A 14,726-nucleotide genomic window follows, 5' to 3' on the forward strand; every position below is an offset into this window, starting at 1 on the left:
CTTTTCTTTATATTTTCTGTAGATTACTTCAAAGAATTGATATTGACGTATGTTTATCTATTTCATTTTATATGTTCTTGTGTATGTTTATTTCTTTTCTTTATATTTTCTATAAGTTACTTCAAAGAATTGATATTGATGCATGTTTAGGTATTTCATTTTATATGTTCTTGTGTATGTTTATTTCTTTTCATTATATTTTCTATAGGTTACTTCTAAGAATTGATATTGATGCATGTTTATCTATTTCATTTTATATGTTCTTGTGTATGGTTTTTTCTTTTCTTTATATTTTCTATAGGTTACTTCAAAGAATTGATATTGATGCATGTTTATGTATTTCATTTTATCTGTTCTTGTGTATGGTTTTTTTTATTTTATTTTAATTTTCTATAGGTTACTTCAAAGAATTGATATTGATGCATGTTTATGTATTTCATTTTATATGTTCTTGTGTATGTTTATTTCTTTTCATTATATTTTCTATAGGTTACTTCAAAGAATTGATATTGATGCATGTTTATGTATTTCATTTTATCTGTTCTTGTGTATGTTTTTTTATTTTATTTTAATTTTCTATAGGTTACTTCAAAGAATTGATATTGATGCATGTTTATGTATTTCATTTTATATGTTCTTGTGTATGTTTATTTCTTTTCATTATATTTTCTATAGGTTACTTCAAAGAATTGATATTGATGCATGTTTATGTATTTCATTTTATATGTTCTTGTGTATGTTTATTTCTTTTCTTTATATATTTTCTATAGGTTACTTCCAAGATTTGATATTGATGCATGTTTATGTATTTCATTTAGTTCTTGTGTATGTTTATTTCTTTTCTTAATATTTTCTATAGGTTACTTCAAAGAATTGATATTGATGCATGTTTATGTATTTCATTTTATATGTTCTTGTGTCTGTTTATGTCTTTTCTTTATATTTTCTATAGGTAACTTCAAAGAATTGATATTGATGCATGTTTATGTATTTCATGTTATATGTTCTTGTGTATGTTTATTTCTTTTCTTTATATTTTCTATAGGTTACTTCAAAGAATTGATATTGATGCATGTTGATGTATTTCATTTTATATGTTCTTGTGTATGTTTATTTCTTTTCTTTATATTTTCTATAGGTTACTTCCAAGATTTGATATTGATTCATGTTTATGTATTTCATTTTATATGTTCTTGTGTATGTTTATTTCTTTTCTTTATATATTTTCTATAGGTTACTTCCAAGATTTGATATTGATTCATGTTTATGTATTTCATTTTATATGTTCTTGTGTATGTTTATTACTTTTCTTTATATTTTCTATAGGTTATATACTTCAAAGAATTGATATTGATGCATGTTTATGTATTTCATTTTATATGTTCTTGTGTATGTTTATTTCTTTTCTTTATATTTTCTATAGGTTACTTCAAAGAATTGATATTGATGCATGTTTATGTATTTCATTTTATATGTTCTTGTGTATGTTTATTACTTTTCTTTATATTTTCTATAGGTTACTTCAAAGAATTGATATTGATGCATGTTTATGTATTTCATTTTATATTTTCTTGTGTATGTTTATTTCTTTTAATTATATTTTCTATAGGTTACTTCAAAGAATTGATATTGATGCATGTTTATGTATTTCATTTTATATGTTCTTGTGTATGTTTATTTCTTTTCATTATATTTTCTATAGGTTACTTCAAAGAATTGATATTGACTTATATGTTCTTGTGTATGTTTATTTCTTTTCATTATATTTTCTATAGGTTACTTCAAAGAATTGATATTGACGTATGTTTATGTATTTCATTTAGTTTTTGTGTATGTTTATTTCTTTTCATTATATTTTCTATAGATTACTTCAAAGAATTGATATTGACGTATGTTTATCCATTTCATTTTATATGTTCTTGTGTATGTTTACTTCTTTTTCTTTATATTTTCTATAGGTTACTTCAAAGAATTGATATTGATGCATGTTTATGTATTTCATTTTATATGTTATTGTGTATGTTTATTTCTTTTAATTATATTTTCTATAGGTTACTTCAAACAATTGATATTGATGCATGTTTATGTATTTCATTTTATATGTACTTGTGTATGTTTATTTCTTTTCTTTGTATTTTCTATAAGTTACTTCAAAGAATTGATATTGATTCATGTTTATGTATTTCATTTTATATGTTCTTGTGTATGTTTATTTCTTTTCTTTATATTTTCTATAAGTTACTTCAAAGAATTGATATTGATTCATGTTTATGTATTTCATTTTATATGTTCTTGTGTATGTTTATTTCTTTTCTTTATATTTTCTATAGGTTACTTCAAAGAATTGATATTGATGCATGTTTATGTATTTCATTTAGTTCTTGTGTATGTTTGTTTATTTTTCTTTATATTTTTTATAGGTTACTTCAAAGAATTGATATTGATTCATGTTTATCTATTTCATTTTATATGTTCTTGTGAATGTTTATTTCTTTTCTTTATATTTTCTATAGGTTACTTCAAAGAATTGATATTGATGCATGTTTATGTATTCCATTTAGTTCTTGTGTATGTTTATTTCTTTTCTTTATATTTTCTATAGGTTACTTCAAAGAATTGATATTGATGCATGTTGATGTATTCCATTTAGTTCTTGTGTATGTTTGTTTCTTTTTCTTTATATTTTCTATAGGTTACTTCAAAGAATTGATATTGATGCATGTTTGTGTATTTCATTTAGTTCTTGTGTATGTTTATTTCTTTTCTTTATATTTTCTATAGGATACTTAAAGAATTGATATTGATGCATGTTTATGTATTTCATTTTATATGCTCTTGTGTATGTTTATTTCTTTTCATTATATTTTCTATAAGTTACTTCAAAGAATTGATATTGATGCATGTTTATGTATTTCATTTTATATGTTCTTGTGTATGTTTATTTCTTTTTTTTATATTTTCTATAGGTTACTTAAAGAATTGATATTGATGCATGTTTATGTATTTTATTTGATATGTTCTTGTGTATGTTTATTTCTTTTCTTTATATTTTCTATAGGTTACTTAAATAATTGGTATTGATGCATGTTTATGTATTTCATTTGATATGTTCTTGTGTATGTTTATTTCTTTTCTTTATATTTTCTATAGGTTACTTAAAGAATTGATATTGATGCATGTTTATGTATTTCATTTCATATGTTCTTGTGTATGTTTATTTCTTTTCTTTATATTTTCTATAGGTTACTTAAAGAATTGATATTGATGCATGTTTATGTATTTCATTTTATATTTTCTTGTGTATGTTTATTTCTTTTCTTTATTTTCTATAGGTTACTTCAAAGAATTGATATTGATGTATGTTTATGTATTTCATTTAGTTCTTGTGTATGTTTATTTCTTTTCTTTATATTTTCTATAGGTTACTTAAAGAATTGATATTGATGCATGTTTATGTATTTCATTTCATATGTTCTTGTGTATGTTTATTTCTTTTCTTTATATTTTCTATAGGTTACTTAAAGAATTGATATTGATGCATTTTTATGTATTTCATTTTATCTGTTCTTGTGAATGTTTATTTCTTTTCTTTATATTTTCTATAGGTTACTTCAAAGAATTAATATTGATGCATGTTTATGTATTTCATTTTATATGTTCTTGTGTATGTTTATTTCTTTTCTTTATATTTTCTATAGGTTACTTAAAGAATTGATATTGATGCATGTTTATGCATTTCATTTGATATGTTCTTGTGTATGTTTATTTCTTTTCTTTATATTTTCTATAGGTTACTTAAATAATTGATATTGATGCATGTTTATGTATTTCATTTGATATGTTCTTGTGTATGTTTATTTCTTTTCTTTATATTTTCTATAGGTTACTTAAAGAATTGATATTGATGCATGTTTATGTATTTCATTTCATATGTTCTTGTGTATGTTTATTTCTTTTCTTTATATTTTCTGTAGGTTACTTAAAGAATTGATATTGATGCATTTTTATGTATTTCATTTCATATGTTCTTGTGAATGTTTATTTCTTTTCTTTATATTTTCTATAGGTTACTTAAATAATTGATATTGATGCATGTTTATGTATTTCATTTGATATGTTCTTGTGTATGTTTATTTCTTTTCTTTATATTTTCTATAGGTTACTTAAAGAATTGATATTGATGCATGTTTATGTATTTTATTTGATATGTTCTTGTGTATGTTTATTTCTTTTCTTTATATTTTCTATAGGTTACTTAAATAATTGGTATTGATGCATGTTTATGTATTTCATTTGATATGTTCTTGTGTATGTTTATTTCTTTTCTTTATATTTTCTATAGGTTACTTAAAGAATTGATATTGATGCATGTTTATGTATTTCATTTAGTTCTTGTGTATGTTTATTTCTTTTCTTTATATTTTCTATAGGTTACTTCTAAGATTTGATATTGATTCATGTTTATGTGTTTCATTTTATATGTTCTTGTGTATGTTTATTTCTTTTCTTTAAATTTTCTATAGGTTACTTCAAAGAATTGATATTGATGCATGTTTATGTGTTTCATTTTATATGTTCTTGTGTATGTTTATTTCTTTTCTTTATATTTTCTATAGGTTACTTAAATAATTGGTATTGATGCATGTTTATGTATTTCATTTGATATGTTCTTGTGTATGTTTATTTCTTTTCTTTATATTTTCTATAGGTTACTTAAAGAATTGATATTGATGCATGTTTATGTATTTCATTTCATATGTTCTTGTGTATGTTTATTTCTTTTCTTTATATTTTCTATAGGTTACTTAAAAAATTGATATTGATGCATGTTTATGTATTTCATTTCATATGTTCTTGTGTATGTTTATTTCTTTTCTTTATATTTTCTATAGGTTACTTAAAGAATTGATATTGATGCATGTTTATGTATTTCATTTCATATGTTCTTGTGTATGTTTATTTCTTTTCTTTATATTTTCTATAGGTTACTTAAAGAATTGATATTGATGCATGTTTATGTATTTCATTTTATATGTTCTTGTGTATGTTTATTTCTTTTCTTTATATTTTCTATAGGTTACTTCAAAGAATTGATATTGATGCATGTTTATGTATTTCATTTCATATGTTCTTGTGTATGTTTATTTCTTTTCTTTATATTTTCTATAGGTTACTTAAAGAATTGATATTGATGCATGTTTATGTATTTCATTTTATATGTTCTTGTGTATGTTTATTTCTTTTCTTTATATTTTCTATAGGTTACTTCAAAGAATTGATATTGATGCATGTTTATGTGTTTCATTTTATATGTTCTTGTGTATGTTTATTTCTTTTCTTTATATTTTCTATAGGTTACTTCAAAGAATTGATATTGATGCATGTTTATGTGTTTCATTTTATATGTTCTTGTGTATGTTTATTTCTTTTCTTTATATTTTCTATAGGTTACTTAAAGAATTGATATTGATGCATGTTTATGTATTTCATTTAGTTCTTGTGTATGTTTATTTCTTTTCTTTATATTTTCTATAGGTTACTTCTAAGATTTGATATTGATTCATGTTTATGTGTTTCATTTTATATGTTCTTGTGTATGTTTATTTCTTTTCTTTATATTTTCTATAGGTTACTTCAAAGAATTGATATTGATGCATGTTTATGTGTTTCATTTTATATGTTCTTGTGTATGTTTATTTCTTTTCTTTATATTTTCTATAGGTTACTGCCAAGATTTGATATTGATTCATGTTAATGTATTTCATTTTATATGTTCTTGTGTATGTTTATTTCTTTTCTTTATATATTTTCTATAGGTTACTTCTAAGAATTGATATTGATGTATGTTTATGTATTTCATTTTATATGTTCTTGTGTATGGTGTTTTAATCAGACTGTCTTTGTTGCAGAAATGTAGTTCATTCAACAGACCTTTGCTCCATTGGGGAGTGGCAAGTATGGGTTCTCAAGTATTTAATGAAAGTGGTTAGAATAAATATAAATATAAATGTTGGTTCAAAATGATTGAATTTTAGTAAATATACTTTGCCATCACATGTTTAAACAAATTGATGATATTATGCTTTTTTTATGGTGTATTTTGTGTGTAATCTTTCTTTTTTGTAGTCTTGATTTAAACCAACCCTTACTATATCCACTTGCAGTGGCGGGCTGGTATTAGTCAGAAAGTCTTTGTTGCAGAAAGTAGTTCATTCAGTAGAAATTGGCTCCATTGGAGAGTGGCAAAAAATGGGCTTTTAAGTATTTATTGACAGAATTCAGAGTAAAGAATAAATATATTTTAGGTAAAAATAATTAATCAAATTCAAGAAAATTTTGGAATATAATTTTACAAATTTAAGGAAATATTAACTTTGCAATAACATGTTTAAATAAATTAATGGTATAATGATTTTTTATTGTGTGTTTTGTGTGTAATCTTTCTTTTTTGTATGCTCATTTAAACCAGCTCTTACTATCCACTTGCAGTGGGGGGCTGGTTTTAATCTGACTGTCTTTGTTGCAGAAAGTAGTCCATTCAACAGAACTTTGCTCCATTGGAGAGTGGCAAAAATGGTCTCTTAAGTATTTAATAAAAGTGTTCAGAAAAATATATATATATATTTTAGGTCATTATAATTTAACAAATTCAAGAAAATTTGACTGCAATATAATTTTACAAAAGTAAAAATATTTGACTGCAATCACATGTTTAAAGAAATTAATTATGTAATGCTTTTTAATGATGTATTTTGTGTGTAATTTCTCTTTTTTTAGTCTGATTTAAACCAGCCCGGACTATCCACATGCAGTGGGGGGCTGGTTTTAATTTGAACCTGCCTTGACTATTCACTTGCAGTGGGGGAGGGGGGGCTGGTTTTAATCAGACTGTCTTTGTTGCAGATTGTTTATTCAACAGAACTTGCCACTCCATTTTGGAGTGGCAAGAATGGGCTCTTAAGTATTTAATGAAAGTGTTTAAAATAAATATAAATATAATTTTTAAGTCAAAATGATTTAACAAACTCAAAAGAAAAATTGATTTTGTAATGTTATTTATGAATTTAAGAAAATTTTAACTTTGCAATCACATGTTTAAACAAATTGATGACATTATGCTTTTTTATGATGTATTTTGTGTGTAATCTTTCTTTTTTGTAGTCTTTGATTTAAACCAGCCCTTACAGTTCACTTGCAGTGGCAGGCTGGTTTTAGTCAGAAAGTCTTTGTTGCAGAAAGTAGTTCATTCAGTAGAACTTGGCTCCATTGGAGAGTGGCAAAAAACTAGGCTGTTAAGTATTTATTGATAGAATTCAGAATAAGGAATAAATATATTTTACGTAAAAATAATTCATCAAATTTAAGAAAATTTTGATTTTGCAATATAATTTTACAAATTTAAGAAAATTTTGACTTTGCAATAACATGTTTAAATACGTGAATGATGTTAACGATTGTTATGATGTGTTTTATGTGTAATCTTTCTTTTTTGCAGTGGGGTGCTTGTTTTAATCAGTCAGTCTGACTATGTTGCAGATTGTATTTAATTCAACAGAACTTGGCTCCATTGGAGAGTGGCAAAAACTAGGCTGTTAAGTATTTAATGATAGAATTCAGAATAAGGAATAAATATATTTTAGGTAAAAATAATTCATCAAATTTAAGAAAATTTTGATTTTGCAATATAATTTTACAAATTTAAGAAAATTTTGACTTTGCAATAACATGTTTAAATACGTGAATGATGTTAACGATTGTTATGATGTGTTTTGTGTGTAATCTTTCTTTTTTGCAGTGGGGTGCTTGTTTTAATCAGTCAGTCTGACTATGTTGCAGATTGTATTTAATACAACAGAACTTGGCTCCATTGGAGAGTGGCAAAAACTAGGCTGTTAAGTATTTAATGATAGAATTCAGAATAAGGAATAAATATATTTTAGGTAAAAATAATTCATCAAATTCAAGAAAATTTTGATTTTGCAATATAATTTTACAAATTTAAGAAAATTTTGACTTTGCAATAACATGTTTAAATAAGTGAATGATGTTAACGATTTTTATGATGTGTTTTGTGTATAATCTTTCTTTTTTGCAGTCTGACCAAAACCAGCCCTGACTATCCACTTGCCGTGGGGAGCTTGTTTTAATCAGTCAGTCTGTCTGTGTTGCAGATTGTATCTCATTCAACAGAACTAAGCTCCACTGGAGAGTGGCAAGAATGGTCTCTCGAGTATTTAATGATAGTGTTAAGAATAAAAAATAATTATATTTTTAGGTCAGTATAACATAAAAAATCAAGAAATTTTTTACTTTGCAATATATTCTATCAAATTTAAGAAAGTTTTGACTTTAAATATAATTTTACAAAATTTTGCAATCACATGTTTAGATGTATTAATGATATAATGCTTTTTATTGAGTGTTTTGTGTGTAATCTTTCTTCTTTGAATGCTCATTTAGACCAGCTCTTACTATCCACTTTCAGTGGGGGCTGATTTTTAGTCAGAAAGTCTTTGTTGCAGAAAGTAGTTCATTCAACAGAACTTTGCTCCATTGAAGAGTGGCAACAATGGGCTCTTAAGTATTTAATAAAAGTGTTCAGAAAAATATATATATATATATATTTATTTTAGGTCATTATAATTTAACAAATTCAAGATAATTTTGACTTTGCAATATAATTTTACAAAAGTAAAAATATTTGACTGCAATCACATGTTTAAAGAAATTAATTATGTAATGCTTTTTAATGATGTATTTTGTGTGTAATTTTTCTTTTTTTACCAGCCCGGACTATCCACATGCAGTGGGGGCTGGGTTTAATTTAAACCTGCCTTGACTATTCATTTGCAGTGGGGGAGGGGGGGCTGGTTTTAATCAGACTGTCTTTGTTGCAGATTGTTTATTCAACAGAACTTGGCTCCATTTGGGAGTGGCAAGAATGGGCTCTTAAGTATTTAATGAAAGTGTTTAAAATAAATATAAATATAATTTTTAAGTCAAAATGATTTAACAAACTCAAAAGAAAAATTGATTTTGTAATGTTATTTATGAATTTAAGAAAATTTTAACTTTGCAATCACATGTTTAAACAAATTGATGACATTATGCTTTTTTATGATGTATTTTGTGTGTTGTCTTTCTTTTTTGTAGTCTTTGATTTAAACCAGCCCTTACAGTTCACTTGCAGTGGCAGGCGTGGTTTTAGTCAGAAAGTCTTTGTTGCAGAAAGTAGTTCATTCAGTAGAACTTGGTTCCATTGGAGAGTGGCAAAAAATGGGCTCTTAAGTATTTAATGATAGAATTAAGAATAAGGAATAAATATATTTTAGGTAAAAATAATTCATCAAATTTAAGAAAATTTTGATTTTGCAATATAATTTTACAAATATTAGAAATTTTGACTTTGCAATAACATGTTTGAATGAGTGAATGATGTTTACGATTGTTATGATGTGTTTTGTGTGTAATCTTTCTTTTTTGCAGTGGGGTGCTTGTTTTAATCAGTCAGTCTGACTATCTGCAGATTGTATTTAATTCAACAGACCTTAGGTCCATTGGAGAGTGGCAAGAATGGTTATTTAAGTATTTAATGAAAGTGTTCAGAATCAATATAAATTTTAGGTCAAAATGATTTAACAATTTCAAGAAAATTTTGATTTTGTAATGAAATATGTTGCAGATTGTAGTTCATTCAACAGAACCTGGCTCCACTGGAGAGTGGCAAGAATGGTCTCTTAAGTATTTAATGATAGTGTTCAAAATTAAATATTTATTCATCAAATTCAAGAAAATTTTATTTTGCAATATAGTTTTACAAATTTAAGAAAATTTTGTCTCTTTGCATTATAAATAAATAAACCATGTTAACATTTTTTATTATGTGTTTTGTGTGTTATCTTTCTTTTTTGCAGTCTGACTGAAACAAGCCCCACCATTCATTGGCAGTTGGGGACTGGTTTTAATCAGATTGTCTATGTTGCAGATTGTAGTTCATTCAACAGAACTTGGCTCCACTGGGGAGTGGCAAGAATGGTCTCTTAAGTATTTAATGATAGTGTTAAGAATAAAATATAAATATATGTTTAGGTCAGTATAATTAAAAAAATTCAAGAAAATTTTGTTTATTTAAAAGTAATTGTATTTATGCAAATTAATATCATATAATAAATTCAGAAATACATCTTACTTACTATCCATTTCTGTACTAACATTTAACCACAAATCTAACAGACCTAACATTGTTTCTTTGTCATTGGTATGTCTAATCTACATTGGTCATTTCTGAGTGGTGTTTTCTTTATTTTGTGCTATTTTGCTGGTTTGAATTGTTTCCTATGTTTGATAGTTGAAATATTATCTTTAATTTCTATAGAGTTTCTTAGAAATGTATTTCTGAAGTTTATTTGTAAGATATTTTAAGCTTTAAAAAGTTTTTTCTCATTTGATGCAGTTACAATTTGATTTTTTGGGGTAATTATTTCAAAATTATATAACCAGTGTACTGCAGTAGTGCATTATCATTTACATTACTAAAGTTGTCGAGATCCTTGTCCATATTTGTTTTTATCATTTGTTAAGAGGGTTTCTGGGGTTACCTTTATGGGGAATAACGGTTGTGTAACGGCCGCTCCTAATGATTTCTGTTTTAAAAGTTTTCTAGTTCACCAATTTTGGAAAAGCTACCTACTAGAATAAATGTCATGAATATGCATGCAATATATCCAACTGGACATCAACTGGCTGCAACGAGTTGGAATATTTTGAGATAGTGATATCCTAGCAAGAGATCTCCATTACCAGAACAAAGGCCTGATGGAAGAAAACAAGCTTACCGTTGATGATGGCAGACTTGTTTCAATCAGAAAGATGGTCATATCGGATTCTTCAAGAAATCAAGGCTTTTCCATGTTTATTTTAAGGTATTCCATTTTGTTGCAGGGCTGGATGCAGCCATTTTTAAAAAGGGGGGGTCGCAACCCAGGATAAAAAAGGGGGGGATTCCAACCATATGTCACCATTCAAATGCATTGATCGTCCAAAAATAAGGGGGTTGCAACCCCATGAAACCCCCCCCCCTCTGGATCTGCCACTGTGTTGATATAATTTTTTTTGCATAAGCTGTAATATCAGGAAAATGTTATTAAAACAGGAACCTAAAAGAAGATATAGTAAACTGAGTGAAAATATAGAGATCAAATTAGATTATTCACGGTATTGCATTGCTAACTGATAAGTTAAGGAGCAGGCAAAATCAAGTAATATATTTCAAACATTTAAATTGAACTTATTGCATATCATATTTAATATTGAACTTTTTGCATATCATATTTAATATTGAACTTTTTGCATATCATATATTTAATATTGAACTTTTTGCATATCATATTTAATATTGAACTTTTTGTAGATTTGACTTTCTGGATTATAGAAAAAATTATGTGCCAGTTTTGAAGTATGTTCTATTTACAAATGTTAATCCATTCTTTTTCAGATGCCAAGATTACATAAAAAGGTTAATTCAATGTTGCTGCAGGGCTTTGAAAGTTAATACAGTTTAGTTAATAGTTTGTTAATAGATATTTGATTGTAAAAAGAGCATTGTTACTGTTACTGGCCCAAACGTAAAATATTGTAAAAACTAACATAAATTTCAGTCAATATTCTGTGACATAGAAAAACTGAATGGTGATTCTTTTAAGTGAACTGATTTAAAAAAAAACCTATTGTAAAGATGATTTTTTTTTAAATTTGAATACAGGGTGGATTTATTTTGGATTACTGTAAATTCAGAAATAACTGTTAAATGCAAATAGTGTGACTGAGTAGGTCAATAATCATAACTTGCATTCTGATATATAAATATGTATGCAAATTTTTCTGGAATTAGTCTTTTTTTTTCTAAATACACCCAATAGTTTTTAAATCTATAGCCATCAATTTTTAAAATCCTTTATCAGATGCAGACATCACACAAAATAGGTAATTCAATGTTTCTGCAGAACTTGGAAAATACATCCTGTTTTATTTCAGGTTTGTTGAAAAATATTTCATCTAAAGAAAGAAAAGATTTAGTTTTGTTACTCTGTCAGGTTTGATTAAATCTTTAAGGGGAAGTAACAAATGAACATATTCAAATTTAATTCCACTTAAAAGAATTTTATTTAATTTATTTAATTTGTAATTTATTGTTTCAGGGAGAATTTATCTTCTTTTTCAAAAAGCAATTCTATGTTGAATTAGACCTGATATTATTTTCCTACTAAAAAATACTACATTTTTTGTAATTAAAGATAGATATGAATTTTATACTTTTATTTTCATAGTGTTTTTAGAAATTGAGGTACATTGCTGTCAAACATTCTGTAGACTTGAGAATGAGAAACATTCCATCAACAGAACAGTAAATAGCATATTTTAAATCATTCAGAAAATAATTTTCAATTTGCTGCATTCATTCAATCTTAAATTGTATTAAAGAAAAGACTGGTGCCACTTCATGATAATGATCAGAAGAAATTGTAAAAGAACCATTTAAAAGTTAAGAATTTAATTGTAGATATCATTAACATCATTTATTTAAACTTTTAAATTAAGTATGTTTTGTTCTGTTTTTCGTAAAGCAAATGAAATTTGGACTTTTTGCTTTTTCAGGATGAAAATAGCAAACAGGAAGTTCAAAAGATTTTTTCCTCAATTCTAAAATGGTTAAATGCAAAACTTGAGGTAATCTTTTTTTAAAGATTTAGGAAGGTTATATATAGTTTATGATGGTCACATCACTCATATAAGTCCTAGTCATCCATCTGACTGGGACATTACGACTCTCTTATTTTTTACTATACTGAGAAAACACATAATAAAAAAATTCCAATCTGAATAATGGATGTGATACTCTTGCGAGATTTTTGTTGTTTGAAAATTATTCTTAGTAGACTGTTGCAACAAAGGCTGACTTTTAAAAAAAATCTAGAATAGAAATGAGTAATAGGCTAATTTTATAATGCTACCAATTTGAAGTTGAAGAAAAAAAATATATATAAAGCATGTCTGGACAGTACACATTTTGATAATTTATTTTTACAGCTTCATTCAATGCTGGCCTCAATATTTACAAAGTGCCAATTAGAAGAAATTTACCTGATGTTTAGGTAAGTCAGCATTACTACAAAAAAAAAGTACACAAATGCATTGTTAAGAGTAAAGTTGTATCCTTGTATGAAATTTTCTTGTTAAAAAATTCAGATGAGTTATTTCCCTTGATTCACAAGTTTATATATTTTATAGCTTCTAAACTAATTGATACATGACAGGACTCATTCCTCAATGAATTTCTTTTCATTAATAACTCATCACTTTCCAGATATACTTATTATGTAAAAATATGTGCATCACACAAGCATACTTAGGAAAGAGGGGGGATGCATTGATGAAAATTATTTCAAGGGAGATAATTTTAGATTTTTTTCTTCAGGACAAATATTATACAATATAATATAATAATCAGATTTGCAAATAGAGCTGAAATAACAGTTGTATCTTACTCTTAGGTTCAATTTTTTATGCAAGAACCACAGGATGGAAAAGTTTTAATTACTATTTGAAACATTTTGGGCACCAAATGGTATAAAAGTCAAGAATTTAGCAGCAAAACATAATTCAAACTTTTAAGAATGAAGACTAAAATAGTGATATAGAAAAACTGTTTCTCCTTTTTATTTTTAAGAACCTTGTAAAAAAATTTTCATTCCATTTTTAGGTAATATTTGATGCTTCCAATTCTGGGTTTTAAGGGGAAAGGTGGAAATGAAGGAAGGACATCAACACACAAAACATGTCTAAAGACTTGGTAACAAAATACAACTCTGTAATTATTTGCTGTGATAGAATATGGACTTAAACACTAATGGACTCAGGAACAAGCTGTGCAAGTGAAGCAACTTAAACAAAACCACAGACTCAGGAATATGTTGTGCAAAACAATGGACTTCAAAAACAAACAAAAAGAAGACCAAGAAATATGATATAATTCAACAAGAAACTTATATTTAACAACTAGGACATAGAATATAATCAGTGATGAAATAAAAACTATGTTTAGCATGAACTTTTTTATTTATTTGTTAGACAATTGAGATGCCTGTGCTAAGCATAACAATGCTTGCAGTTTTGCTAGAGCCCTGCTATCCTCAGTCATGTCTATAGACTGAATTTATTTTAATCATGCATGTGTTTAAGGATGATGAAAGATAATTTTAACAGTACATTGTAAGTCAATGATATTTGGTACACATTTAGGCAATACCTATAATTTGCATCCATTTTATTCAAAATTATTTGGTGTTCAATCCCTTTTTCCCCCTTTATATCTCTGGTCCATGGAAACACATTTTTTCCTCGTTTGGTGGGTAAAATTATCAGGACCAACTGAAAAAGAGTTAGTATTATACTTTAGCATCTGCAAACAGGATTTTTTAAAAGATTAAGCGTGAACTAGTGCAGTCATGGTTAATTTATAAAAAAATGAAAAGGTTTTCTTCTTGCCTCAATAGAGTCAAAAAGCGAGACATGGGTATATGCTGTTTCCGGTGTCTTAAACGATACATTAGTTTGGAATTCGGTCTCAGTTTATATGAGGAACCACCAGTGATTGCTAAAATTATATTTGGTATGCAGTTGTATCAGCACTGGCATATCTCATTTCCATGGACATTAGTTGGCTCCAC

The 14,726-nt window shown here is 26.2% G+C and overlaps 1 long non-coding RNA gene across 2 annotated transcripts; it reads left to right on the plus strand.

The window, feature by feature from the left end:
• Positions 1–11,419: 11,419 nt before the first annotated feature.
• On the plus strand, positions 11,420–14,096 carry LOC143070741 (uncharacterized). 2 transcript variants are annotated; one of them, XR_012976671.1, is made up of 4 exons: positions 11,420–12,403; positions 12,655–12,726; positions 13,087–13,151; positions 13,760–14,096. It is a non-coding gene; the product is annotated as an uncharacterized LOC143070741 (long non-coding RNA). The 2 variants fall into 2 exon arrangements; XR_012976670.1 differs by having other exon boundaries at positions 11,420–12,726.
• Positions 14,097–14,726: the final 630 nt, after the last annotated feature.

This window comes from Mytilus galloprovincialis, chromosome 4 (genome assembly GCF_965363235.1).
Source record: "Mytilus galloprovincialis chromosome 4, xbMytGall1.hap1.1, whole genome shotgun sequence".
NCBI classification, from domain to species: domain Eukaryota; kingdom Metazoa; phylum Mollusca; class Bivalvia; order Mytilida; family Mytilidae; genus Mytilus; species Mytilus galloprovincialis.